This window comes from Daphnia pulicaria, chromosome 4, assembly GCF_021234035.1.
Source record: "Daphnia pulicaria isolate SC F1-1A chromosome 4, SC_F0-13Bv2, whole genome shotgun sequence".
NCBI lineage: Eukaryota > Metazoa > Arthropoda > Branchiopoda > Diplostraca > Daphniidae > Daphnia > Daphnia pulicaria.
The window spans coordinates 3,612,731-3,625,534 of NC_060916.1; the positions used below are offsets into that span (position 1 = coordinate 3,612,731).

The 12,804-nt window shown below is 41.0% G+C and overlaps 1 long non-coding RNA gene and 6 other non-coding genes across 7 annotated transcripts; all 7 read left to right on the forward strand.

The window, feature by feature from the left end:
* Positions 1–4,031: 4,031 nt before the first annotated feature.
* On the forward strand, positions 4,032–4,158 carry Trnai-uau. The gene is made up of 2 exons: positions 4,032–4,069; positions 4,123–4,158. It is a non-coding gene; the product is annotated as a tRNA-Ile (tRNA).
* Positions 4,159–5,677: 1,519 nt separating this feature from the next.
* Trnai-uau lies at positions 5,678–5,794 on the forward strand. Its single transcript has 2 exons — positions 5,678–5,715; positions 5,759–5,794. It is a non-coding gene; the product is annotated as a tRNA-Ile (tRNA).
* Positions 5,795–8,273: 2,479 nt separating this feature from the next.
* Positions 8,274–8,390, forward strand: Trnai-uau. Its single transcript has 2 exons — positions 8,274–8,311; positions 8,355–8,390. It is a non-coding gene; the product is annotated as a tRNA-Ile (tRNA).
* A 163-nt stretch (positions 8,391–8,553) lies between these two features.
* On the forward strand, positions 8,554–8,670 carry Trnai-uau. Its single transcript has 2 exons — positions 8,554–8,591; positions 8,635–8,670. It is a non-coding gene; the product is annotated as a tRNA-Ile (tRNA).
* Positions 8,671–9,955: 1,285 nt separating this feature from the next.
* On the forward strand, positions 9,956–10,067 carry Trnai-uau. The gene is made up of 2 exons: positions 9,956–9,993; positions 10,032–10,067. It is a non-coding gene; the product is annotated as a tRNA-Ile (tRNA).
* Positions 10,068–10,270: 203 nt separating this feature from the next.
* Positions 10,271–10,389, forward strand: Trnai-uau. The gene is made up of 2 exons: positions 10,271–10,308; positions 10,354–10,389. It is a non-coding gene; the product is annotated as a tRNA-Ile (tRNA).
* Positions 10,390–10,680: 291 nt separating this feature from the next.
* On the forward strand, positions 10,681–12,537 carry LOC124338611. The gene is made up of 4 exons (XR_006917904.1): positions 10,681–10,989; positions 11,096–11,508; positions 11,647–11,779; positions 11,857–12,537. It is a non-coding gene; the product is annotated as an uncharacterized LOC124338611 (long non-coding RNA).
* The last annotated feature ends 267 nt before the right edge of the window (positions 12,538–12,804 follow it).

Here is a 12,804-nt window from a genome sequence, read left to right on the forward strand (position 1 = left end):
AGACGAGAAAGAGCGAACTTCAATTTTGAGGAAAAGAGATCCCGATTAACACATGGAAGCTTTGGGACTGACGGTCTAAAGGGTTTCCTTTGAGGCTTGGGGGCAAAAACAACATGATCGATTTCAAAGAAAATGTACGGATGGTCGGAGAGCGAAGGAGTAGCGAGATAGAGCCAACGATCAACTCTGACTTTGTCGCCAGCAAGAGTGAGATCTACAAAAGATGTGCCAGAAGGAATGAAGTCAAGCTCAGTAATCAGCCGATTAACCACATTTAGTTTGAAAGTAGTCAACATTGACACCAACTCAGAGCCACGCTTGTCACATGACTTGCTGTTCCATAGCTGAGACCTGGCGTTAGCATCAGTTCCAATGATGGTAAAGGGAGCGGCAACCGCATCAAAGATCGGAGTGACTGAGGCCGAAAAATTAGTCATGGAAGGGCGAAGATAAACAGAGGCTAGACGTAATGGACCGGCATTGGTTTTAAGTTCAACACAGGCAGCAAAGTTTGAAATATGCCGACAGACAAGTTTGCCCGCACTAGCAATTGAATCACGAATTAAAATGGCAGAACCGTAAGCATGATCATCGGAAAGTTGATGATAAGACGAAAAGCCAGGTGGGACATTTGCGACTACCGGAGGAAAGGAAGGCAGTGCATAAGGTTCTTGAATTAAGACGATGTCAACATCAAAGTCAAGTACAACTTGGGCAAGAGAGGCTGAGGCGAGACTGGAGTGACGTAGGTTGACTTGAATACATTTGAGGCTGTTGGGGGAGTGAATAGGATCGGATAGACACGACCGACAGGACTCAAGCATTTTTGTTAAGGAAGGCTCTATACCGATCAACCGCTTTCACCTGCTCAGCGCAAGCAGTGTGGCCAGATTGGTGAGGGCCACCGCAATTTACACACTTCAGGACGCTGGAGGAGCATTCGTTGGTGCGGTGGCGCTCCGCACATTTCCCACATGCAAAAAGGTTATCCGGGCAGTCACGCTGGATATGCCCGTATTTTTGACACTTGAAACAGCGTCTGACTTCCCTATTCAGGTCTATTGGAACGATACGATAGTACGTGCCAAAGATCGAAACTCTACGTAAAGCTAGGATATCATCTCTAGCAGCTCGGGACTTGAGAAAGATTTTGACGTGGCCTTCTGTGGTCTGCGGTTTAGTGAAGATTACTTTAACAGACTGAACTTGATCACGCAAGAGCGCATTGCGGTGTTCAAGTTCTTTCTTAAGACTGTCCAGATCGGAGACATTGACAAAAAGTGCAACCACAGGATAAGAGACATTTAGCTTGCCCGCAGCCTCAAAATGGCTGTGAAATTCAGGCTTGTTATTCAGGATAGCGGCAGCTTTGGCAACGGCCACCTCATTTTCAAGAGTAACGAACATCTTATTATTCTTGTACCGAACATGGGAGGGAATCAGACCACTGTTCTTGGTGTCCAATAAGTCCTCAACTGCTTGGACATTCAGGGGAGGTGCCGAAACGCCAGCACACTTGGCCACCAAAACAGAGCCAGAAAGGTTGCCACGGGCAACAGATGCATAGGACGGGCCAGGAGCAGACGGACCAGAGAAAGAAGGCCCGGCAAAACCCGGCGGGCGGGCTTGTTGGAGGCTCAATACATGGTCAGCAAAGCAAACCTTGATTTGGACAGCATTTTCCTCAAGGGTCTTAATTTGGTCATCACGATTTTCCAGATCATCACTAAGGCGCAAGATTTTGGACTCAAGATCAGAAACATGGTCTTCGTCAAAACGAGAGACCGTGGATTCAAGTTCACTAATCAAAAGAAGTTGGGTCTCTAGTAGATCAACAGAAGACTTCAGGCGAGAAATCAAGTCAGCCTTATTTAGTGAGTTGATAGTGTCTATGGAAAGATCGGCAAGAAAGGCACGGACAGAATCGGCCTTGGCTTTCTTTACGTTGCTAGCATCAGAGACGCCGGGGGAACGACTATCATTCTTCCTTTTCTTTCGATTTTTAGATGGGTCCGTTGACATGTTGGCCGACTGTCTCTTTTGAGCATGCCAAGCCTTCCTGCAATCCTCAGAGCAACAGCGATGACCATTGTGAACAATTTGGAACACTTTAGTGCAATGTTTACATTGCCTGTTACTGCCTGGGGGCTCGGAGGCCCCACTATCAGACTCGTCCATGGACTGAGACTGGCTCATATGGGATTACGGAGGCTAAAATACGACTGTGAGACAGTGGTAGACGACGAATAGATACAGAACCGAGAAGGATAGGAAGGAAGGAGAGGAAGTGCAGGAGATCCTCTTCGACACTGGGAGGAGAGCAATGACGGACAAGGCGTCGGAAGAAGACTACGACTACCCTCGGTTCACTCCTCCCCTCACGCAGAGCATGAGCAGAGTGACCAGCGCCCAAAACCCCCCAAGGTCTCCACCAAAAGGTTTCCGGCACTCCCTCAAGAGCCCACGACACAAGGACGGATTGAGCACCGGTCGTGCTACTCGCTCAGGGAGGACGAGAGAGATCGCCGGGGATAAGCTCAAAGAGCTAAAACCCAAGGGGACCAAGCCTTTTTCGGTTGTTGCTTATAACCAGACCGGACGGGGTGGAATTAATACCACGCACTTCCTGCTTTAAAAAACTTGAAAAAAGTACTCCGCAACTTACACTTAACAGGGTAAAATCACTGTTTTTATAACCCTATTCTGATCCAAAGACAGAACAAGTGGGAGAGAGAGAACCTAAATTTATGGAAAAAAAAAACAATAGATAACTAAGTAAATAGACAATGTGATACAATAATGGGATACGAGAGAGGCAGTTTAGAAGATCAAGATATATAGAAATGAGAGAGGCAAGAAAAGTGAAAAGAAAAGGGAAGTCGGGCCACTGACAGATCGGTTTGACAGATGATAGTGGGAGGGGAACTATGAGTGAAAATGGCAATGAGAAAGGCGATATGAGTAAAATATTATTTCTGGAAAAAAGGTGTTCAACAGAGCCCTGAAACACTCACAAATGAGTTAAATCAAAAACTTCTGAGGAAAACAAACCAAAAATAATTAAAAATATCCAATTTGATGAGAGCACAAAAAATCACAACACAGTAGGTGTAGCAGACGACGATATACATATTATATTACATACATATTATATACATATACTATCTTCAACCATGTTCATAGTCGTTGACTTCTCATATCTGCTGGGTAGTAGATGTTATAGCAGATGTTGAAGAAGACCGGAATAAGCCTCTCGAGAGATCTCCCGGTGATGGATAGTAGGCCCAGCATAGTTGTCATGGCTTCTATCACGCAAACCTTATATAACTCTCGTCTCCAAGATTAACACACCGTTTCCTTGTCTAGATCTAATACGCCCTTGCACACACTGCAAGGTATATCCAGGCATTCGTGCGAATGGCATGATCTTCCCATCTTGTTTTTTTTTTTTTACAAAAAGATCAAGAAGACATATTAGTTATAATTAGTTATTCGGAGAATCTTTTTTAAAAATTGGATTAAACTAAAACGCACACACACACGACACCATTACGGGGAAACAACTTTTGTTGAAATCTAACGAGAAGGATGGAAAACAAAGTCACAAACTGCCAACAAAGGTATATAGCCCGAATGTGCCCGTGTAGACATAATACATATTTAGAGAGTGAATGTATACGCCATCAACTTGACGAGGTCGTTGGATCCAACTATATAACATTACACCGGAGCTCGTTATTTTAGTTTTATATACCTACGCATTTGGGACCGGGCTAGCTGAATATATATGCTGCAGCTACTGCAGGGATTGGGTTGCAGCAAAAGAGAGGAATAAGCCTTGCTGTGTATGTGTAATTAAATTAAATTCTTCGCTCGCTTCTCTCCAGTGGCCCTGGAGTTCGACGGCCAGGAAACTTTTTCTTTTTTTTTCCAGGGGAGGCTTATTCCCTTCTGGTGGCGTCGCCTGTCATCGCACCGAGTCAATTAAATTATCACTCGAGTCATTTAGATTAGGCGGTAGGCAGCTGTCAGCTCCAGTGGCGCAGTCGGTTAGCGCATGGTACTTATAGGACAGTATTCATGATGATAAAATAAAAAAACATTACCTGGATCGAATAAGGAATGCCGAGGTCGCGAGTTCGAGCCTCGCCTGGAGCAGTATCAATTTTGTCGTTCGTTACCAAGGTCCGAATTTTCGTTTGATATCGTTTGCTTCCTTGGGGGAGGATGGAAGAAGCTCCGATTTCCGCAGGGACTGACACTGTACCCCCCTTTGGTAAGGCAGAGTCAACACAACAGCGAACCCAAAGATGGCACAGCGAAGAACGACGGTGACGACGTTTCAGGGTCCCACAAGTACAAAAGGACCCAAGGAAAACTCAAAAAAATAAATTTCGTCTTATTCCTAAAAAAGGAGAGCGACCAAATGGAAATTTATAGGCTGCGCTGCAGTTTGTAGATGGTCCAACTATTCTATAAAAGAGCTAGCCCTCTCCTTGATGTATAAAAGGCCGGCCATAGAGTCCAAGGTAATTGCGTTTGCAATAGATTTGACAGGCAACGCGGCAGGGCGAAATTGGCCCGCCATTTCCTCTACACGCCACAGCCATTGGCAATCGTGAATTGGCAAGCGAGCATAAAATTACCAGAATATGCGCCATACCTGTTTTCAAACCAGAAGGTCACTATACTGCACATACTCGGCGTTTAAACGATCCTGCAGCGTTTATAGTACTACTATGTACGCATAGATGTGTGTGTGTGTACGCAAGGAAAACTTGGCAGAATAATAGTCCGGTACACACGCCTTCAAGCTACTTTCAAATAGTCAACAGCAGTTTGGCGCTGGCTCTTGGCTGGCGGGAAACGAGGCAATTAAGATAGACACCAAGATGGAAGCATCCGGGTGGAAGGGCTGTTATAGCGTTTATATAGTACCCATTTAAATTCGCTATATAGCTTCATATCACAGAGACACGCAAGGCCAGCAGTATAGAAGTTAATTTTATACTAATTCTGAATTTCTTGGCGCTACATTTAAATTTAAAAATATACCATTTAAAGGTTAGAAACAATATTTTGATCATCAAATCTGAGTGTAAAATAATTGAGTTATATTCGATGTGTTTGAAAAAAGATTGATGTGACAGAGTCAAAATAGAAGACTCTGCAACCTTTTCCAATTTTAGTATCTGTGATGATGTCATGAACATGTTTTTATAAGTTTAAACTGCGTGGGTTTCAGTTCTGTCTATCCCCTTCCGCACCGGTTACACTTCTCTCGGCAACGAGAGAAAACGCGTATTAATTATACACTCCGCCTTCGCATGCGTATTCATGCCTCCCGCCCGTGGACGGCCGAACATTGCCTAAATAACTTTATTCTCCATGGATGAATTGGAATGAATTATTTATTATATAGTGACGTCAATTACCAGGTGAGGAGTTGGAATCCTCGTCGCCTTTTATAATATAGAGACCAGATCTTAAACCTATAATAAACCACTTGGCCACTCTGGTCATATTTGTTGCTAGATGTTTTTAATTTAATATTTATGAGATAAAGTATGATTTATTACGACAGACGCAATTTTGGCTAATCAATAAAACATACAGGAAAAACCGCTGAAGAATCATTTTCCTGAATTACTTATTAAAAATTCTGCGAAGTTGGCACGCTCCAGTGGCGCAGTCGGTTAGCGCATGGTACTTATAAGACAGTATTCATGTATGATGTGATCGTCATAGCTGTTAAGATATGCCGAGGTCGCGAGTTCGAGCCTCGCCTGGAGCATGTATAAATTATTGGACAAAATCGAGATGAGTTGTCATTATATTATTTATCTTTATTGCCATAACCATTGTTTCAGTTCTATCATCCAGTTATGATAACAGCAGATTAAAAAAAGCGTACACCGCCCATGCGCCCAAGCTTCGACAAAATCAGCAAATCACTAAAATAATCAAGTTTCAAGTGCATTATAGTTTGCCAGCAACGCGCAAAGTTATCATACAATCCATGACGGATGAGCTTTATGGCAAAGTTGGATGAATGCTTGATTAGATTAACTATGTCTCAAACACTATTGATTCTTAAAATCGCTACTGTGGCCATTGGCCATATTAGCCAACTCATTTCATGTGATTTAGGCACAGCTGGGCATAATAGAAATAGATTTAATCCATTTTTAGATGGGCCCTATGAAACGGTGTTATTATCAATCCAGATTTCGAGGTGCCAGCGGGAGCTTCCACTTATTTAACTTATTATTATTGTCCGTATAAATAGCCCACTAGAATACGTTCGAATGGATGCTCGTGCTAAGGACTATCCAGCTTATATATATAGCTGGCTTACTAACACGGCCAAGAAATATACATGCCATGGAACCACTTGTCGTTTTCTTTGCTCATATAATAGGATAATACCCTCTTAACTAACGAACACAAGTTGTAAGTGTTGGCACCTGTACATTTGAGTATTTGACTAATGAGTATACATGCAAATCCGTGAGCGCTTGGGGATACATGAATTCAAATGCGCTTAAAATACCTACTTATGCGTCGATTGCTGGATGGGCAGCACTCAACTGCATTCAGTTCCAGCCAACCAGAAACGCCCACCATAAATATCCGACAGTGGTCTAGAAATAGCTGAACGTTCTATCCGACACTATACGGCGTAAGACAGCTAAAAACTTCACCAGGAAAAAGGGGCAATGGAGTAATCAAAATAAAGTGACCCAATTTAATCCAGCACTTTCATATGTGCGCGTATAGCTCGTTAGATGAAGACACCAACACGTCCACAAATTATCCCGTGTTCGATTCCTTGTTCATCCCAGCAATGATTTTACACCGCCACTGCGGGCGTCTATAATAAAGATCGTAACCCATATAATATTGGTCTCTCGGCTAGTTGGTCTCACGTTCCGAAGTTGTGTCGGTATAGGTCGTACGATTAACCCCTGAGGATCGTATTAATCCGCACCCGTTCACTTGGTAACACAATGTGGTCCAATCAAGGCCCAATATGCAGCGCAATGTACGAGCATGTACACAGGTCACATACCTTCCCTTTTGCTTATTTCAATAAACTGTCTGTTTTAACGACCATGTAATTCTTATGCTGAATGTGAATTATATTAAAATGTGCTGAACAAACATTGCCATTAATTTCCCCTTCACTGCCATCTCAATTTGCTTTTTATAAATACAAAGGAAATGAAAAAAAATGAACAAATTACTAACAGTGACGACCCTTCGGTTTCCGAAGTTCTCTCTATCACTCCGAGAGGACAGCGCCTTCTTGTCGGATGGTGGCGGTCCGGGATATAAAATTCCTAATCGATAAATTAATCCTAGTAGCCATTGTGACACCAGTTAACATTATTCCACATGTTTCAATGAAATAAGAAATCACATGGTTATAAGGGAACTATTATTTGAATGTTAAATTAGAAACACGTTGCGTTTTCAAATTTACATTTGAAAATGAAACTAGAATGGGACGTTAATTAATTAAATTTGAGATTTCATCAAAGCTCTCGTTGCATACTGTATATATACGTTCACTTCTCAGCAACATTTCCGTAATGATTTTTCACAGGAACACTCAACTTGAATAAAGAGGTCTGTAAGATCGTCTTGAAAAATGAACGCGAGTTCTTAATATAATAGCAATGCACATTATGCTGCGATGAAACATCTACTTCCTTTTGCATAATAGCTATAAGGTTGATGAGACCAGCCAATCTAATCAGCGCACTGTAACGAGCAATTCGCAGAATTTTACAACATATGAAAATGACACGATATATATAGACGCGCTAAAATGCCCCGAAGGGATTGATTTAATCAAAAAGGAAAATATATTTGACGAAATCTGTGTTTGCCCGGGTTCTTGTTAACTTCGCTCCTGACCTAAAACACTGGTTATTTTTATTAAAACATTTCGGCCAATAAGTTCCAGGAAAATGAAATTCCACACTAATCATAAAAAAAAAAAGAAAAACTGCATTTTTGATCCAGTTTCTCCACCAAATAGTGTAGCCATAATTCTCCGAAATGCAGACTATCTCCTTGAATGATTTCCAACCACGATAAACAAAGTGTAAATGATAACCAACTTGGCAGGGAATATTCCGTGACGATTCCACCTTGTAAGTTGATTATAGATCCACGGAAGTGATTGATTGACTACACCCTGTTTTCTGATCTTTAAAAAAGTTCATTTTCGTTTCGATTTCTAACACATTCAGCAATCACATTATGCTCCAGTGGCGCAGTCGGTTAGCGCATGGTACTTATAAGGCAGTATTCATGTACGAATCCTTGTTCATATCTGTTGAGAAATGCCGAGGTCGCGAGTTCGAGCCTCGCCTGGAGCAGAATTAGCTTATTTTAGAAACTCGTGAACGAGATTAAAGTCAAGCAGCTGTCTTATATTAGAACTGTCAACTAACAAGCTCATCAAACGGATGAAATCTTTATAAAAAATGCAACATTTCATTAATTGAAATTGTATTTTTTAAGTTCTGATTGCGTCACCCAGCTCCAGTGGCGCAGTCGGTTAGCGCATGGTACTTATAGGACAGTATACATGTACGAATCAATCACAAGTTCTGTAGAGATATGCCGAGGTCGCGAGTTCGAGCCTCGCCTGGAGCATATGAGTTTTGTTGGCATTGCGTTACTGTCATAAGGAACCCTCCTTGTACTCAACTTGTAGTAAGAGAGAAGGATTAAGGATTCAGTTAATTTCAATGAAAAATTATGAGGTTATGTAGGCTAAACTTCTGTTCACTGATCAATGCGCAAAAATCTTGACTTCCATACTTTCATCCAAGTTCAAGTATCTACTAATAAACTGTGAACAAAAAAGGAATCACACTTAATGTTAGGCATTATTTGGGGCTTACATCTGTAGTGAAATTTTAGAATCATTCTACACATGTCAACGCATGCAAGTCGGGCCTAGATTTTGATGGGCCGTCTTAGTATTAGCGCAAGTGCGGCGAATAATAGTTGTCACACAAATTTCAATTCCACTTTCAAAGATTTACGTTGATCTGTTTTTCTGAGAATTATTTAATCCTTATTTCATGTCGTCTTATGCCATTTATCACCTCGTCATGTGTTAGGTGTTACTGTCTGTCTCAAGTGTGATTCAAATTTTCTCAAGTGTGACTCAGATCCTTTTTGTTAAGACAATGATATTGATTGAACATTTTCTATCTTCTCAGCCGAAAAGGTAATCGGATTCACGGTAACGAAAGGCTCAAGTTATCACGCTCAAAAGTGCGCTTTGTGTATGGAGCCAAAAGCTTTTAAATAACTGAATAATTTTGGAATCGTCACAGAGCGGACGACTTTTATTACATTTTACACTCTACGTTGCAATGTTGGTAATAATAAACCAAGACTTGCGGTGCATGGTTGATTATGCTATATTGTAATATATTTGAAGTAATTTTATAGCAATCAACAGTATATATTCTGAGCATCGTAAATTGGCAAATCAACAGAACCTCCTTCTTTGTAAGAGTGCCTGCTGCTTTGCGTGAGTGGGGCGGATAAAGTAACTGAGACGGCGTTAGTGTCTTTTTTCTTCGCTCAGTACAGCGCGCTATAAATTTCTTGAATCGATTTTCATGCATGGAGGAATGTCAATAGAAAAGCGTGACGTTCAGCAGGATTATACACGCTTATTCACTTGCAGTCTTTTTAAAATGAATATGGTGAATGGGAACAATCAGAATTATGCCAATAATTGGATTAAACACCCTAGTATAAGCAGCTCGTTGTAAATATGTTGGCGCACTATGCAGAATAACGGATGCAGTCACAAAATTAATGGTTTGAATTGGTAACGCGATCGTGGGAATCAGATATTCGGATTTTGGAAAGATAAAAGAAATTAAGATATCATGAAGCATACTATTTCGAAAAATCAGCTCCAGTGGCGCAGTCGGTTAGCGCATGGTACTTATATGACAGTATTCATGAATAAAACCTGAATCGAATAAGAAATGCCGAGGTCGCGAGTTCGAGCCTCGCCTGGAGCACGTATTAATTAAAGTCAAATTACTTAATGACAGCACACGTATATTTTATAAATGTTGCATCATGCAACACATCATATGCATCTTCTATGAAATTCTGTGCAATAATTGATAACTAACAAGCTCTTTTAACGGATGACACCTTTGTGGGAAAACGTTGAATTTATTAGAATCGGTACGGTATGCAGTTCTGATGATATATAACAGCTCCAGTGGCGCAGTCGGTTAGCGCATGGTACTTATAGGACAGTATTCATGTTAATTGATCATTCTATATGTCTGTAAAGATATGCCGAGGTCGCGAGTTCGAGCCTCGCCTGGAGCAGTATACGTTTTGAATGCTATATGAGCATAGGACAGAAGTTTTACGGTTAATGTTAGACAATGCAAAAATGGGAATTCTGATTAAATGAACGGTTGACTCTGTCTGCTGTTATATAACTTTCCGATACAATAAGCCTTAGAAATAATAACAAGTGGAAATTGCCCCTCGACAATTTACATCACCAGAATTCATTCTTTACTGCGATTATACGAAAATGCGGACTTTCTAATTCAATGACGTTACCCAATGTTTGGGAAAGGACAATCCGTGTGGGAGATAGGGGTAATCCGTGTGCTAATAGGGAAAGCGGCAGCTATATATAAAATACCTATGGCAATGGTGGGAAAATTAAGTATTCATCTGTATATTTCCATTTTTCCGAGGAGGTATTTGTTTTAACTGTATATTATGTTGCGCTTGGGGGTGGCTTCTTTCTTTAAGTGGCAGCGCTTGAAGTACTAGTGATTTGTCGATATACTATTTTGTATTTTTAAGATTTTTTTGTGGAACAAAAATGAAAAAAAAACTTAGAGCTCGGGAAATAATATCAATGCATCCTGAGGCCGCTGGAGGTGCTGCTGTAAAGACCAAGCTTTCAAAGTACTATGTCAGATTTTATGTCAGATTTTCGGGAATTCAATGAACTTGGCTGAGCGGGGCAAGGCAGAGGAACTTTTTTCCGAATTCAAAAGATTTTTTTTTTCAGGGGCTGACCCGATGCGCAATAATTTCGTTTAATTGATGTAGGAATAAATATTTAGTCCGTACGAAAAATCATCAGCAGCAATCTGCCGAGATCAGTCTTTTAATTTATTTAACCTTAAAAGGAAACCCCAAATGCATTGGTTTGTATACAATGAGTATAAAATACGATAGAATTAATAGAAATCGAATTGAACAGGTTCGCTGTGGTCAATGGTGCTGCTGATTCCATTGGAATCGGTGACGACGCATCGTGTTCTTTTCTGATAAAAGTCGTCAGTTGCAGTGTGAAAATTAAACATGTGATTTCCGGACGTAGTCAGCCATGCAATGGAATGACGTAGTCAGCCATGCAATGGAATGACGTAAATCGCAAGCCATGGGGAACTCAGGCTGCTTTATAACGAGAACGCTGCTGTAAGTAAAAATACGAGGGTTAATATAACATAATTTCTAAATGCCCATAAATTGCACGAAAAGACAAAAACACTTACCTATTAGACGATTTGGAGAAAAAGTGAAGTTTGATGCTAGCTTTTTCTCTGCATATACCAGTGTAATAGACGTCCTCGAAAGGCATCATGGGCGTCGTTTGAAAAGCAGCCAATAATGAATGGATGGCACTTCCGGTTATCAAAACTGCTGGACCAAGGTAATATGTCGGATAGTGACTCCATGGCCATTCCTCGTACGTGATGCTCCATTTTCCATCTGTAATTGAAACGTCGGATAATAGTAAAATATTTTCAAATTCTCTCTTATTAGATAAAACGGAAAGTTAAGGGTATCGCACCTCTGTTAGGAGAGAGATATTCAGATGGCAAACCAAACATACTCGGATTTGATTGATGATGCGACTGCTGGACGAAATGAGCTAGATTACGTACATTGACATAGACGTCGTCGTCTATCTTGAAAATGAAACCGACTTTGTTGCAGTTTCTGTACAGCCAGTTGAAGATACCGGCAACTTTCAGCGACAAATTTCTGTAGAAATCAGACACTCCAATCTGAATGAGGTCGCCATACATCTTGCTCTCTTCCTCGATTTGAGCTTGCATCACATCATTCGTCGTCAATCCCAACATGAAACCAAAGCCGACAATACCCAACAAACCTTTTTCATACTCAGCTTTTAAATGAATTTTCCATGTTTGTCGAATGATTTTTCGCTTTTCGAAATTGCCAGGGGCTGACACGACCGCTACGAAAACCTTTTGATCGACTGTAATAACGTCCAGACGACACGGGCCGATGGTTATGGGGTATCGGAAAGAAAGGACGTCGTTGATCACCGAACCGAATTCCGGTTTCAATGGTTCCACATTAATCAAAGGCAACAGTCCTAAGCGAGCCACTGCATATCGCGAATAATTTTCTTCTCCGGGATAAGTATTGCGCAAAACAAGAGAAGCGTACTTGAAAAACTCTTGATTCACCGTTATTTTAGATTCGAAAATTGTCTTTTGCTTCTCAAAATTTTTTGCTCAGAGTATCGATGCGAGCTTTATCTAGTCTTCTTTCTTTCTTCAACAATTGCAACTCTTTCATCAACGATTCCTTTGTTTGTGGCGATTTATTTTTTTCAATTTCTAATACGTTAGTAGCGATTTCGCCATCTCGACCATTAGGACTGATGTTGTCTCCCATGAATAGTTTTTCGTGAGTCAAAATATGTATTGTTTCTTCTGGCACCATACTGGACGGCAAAAG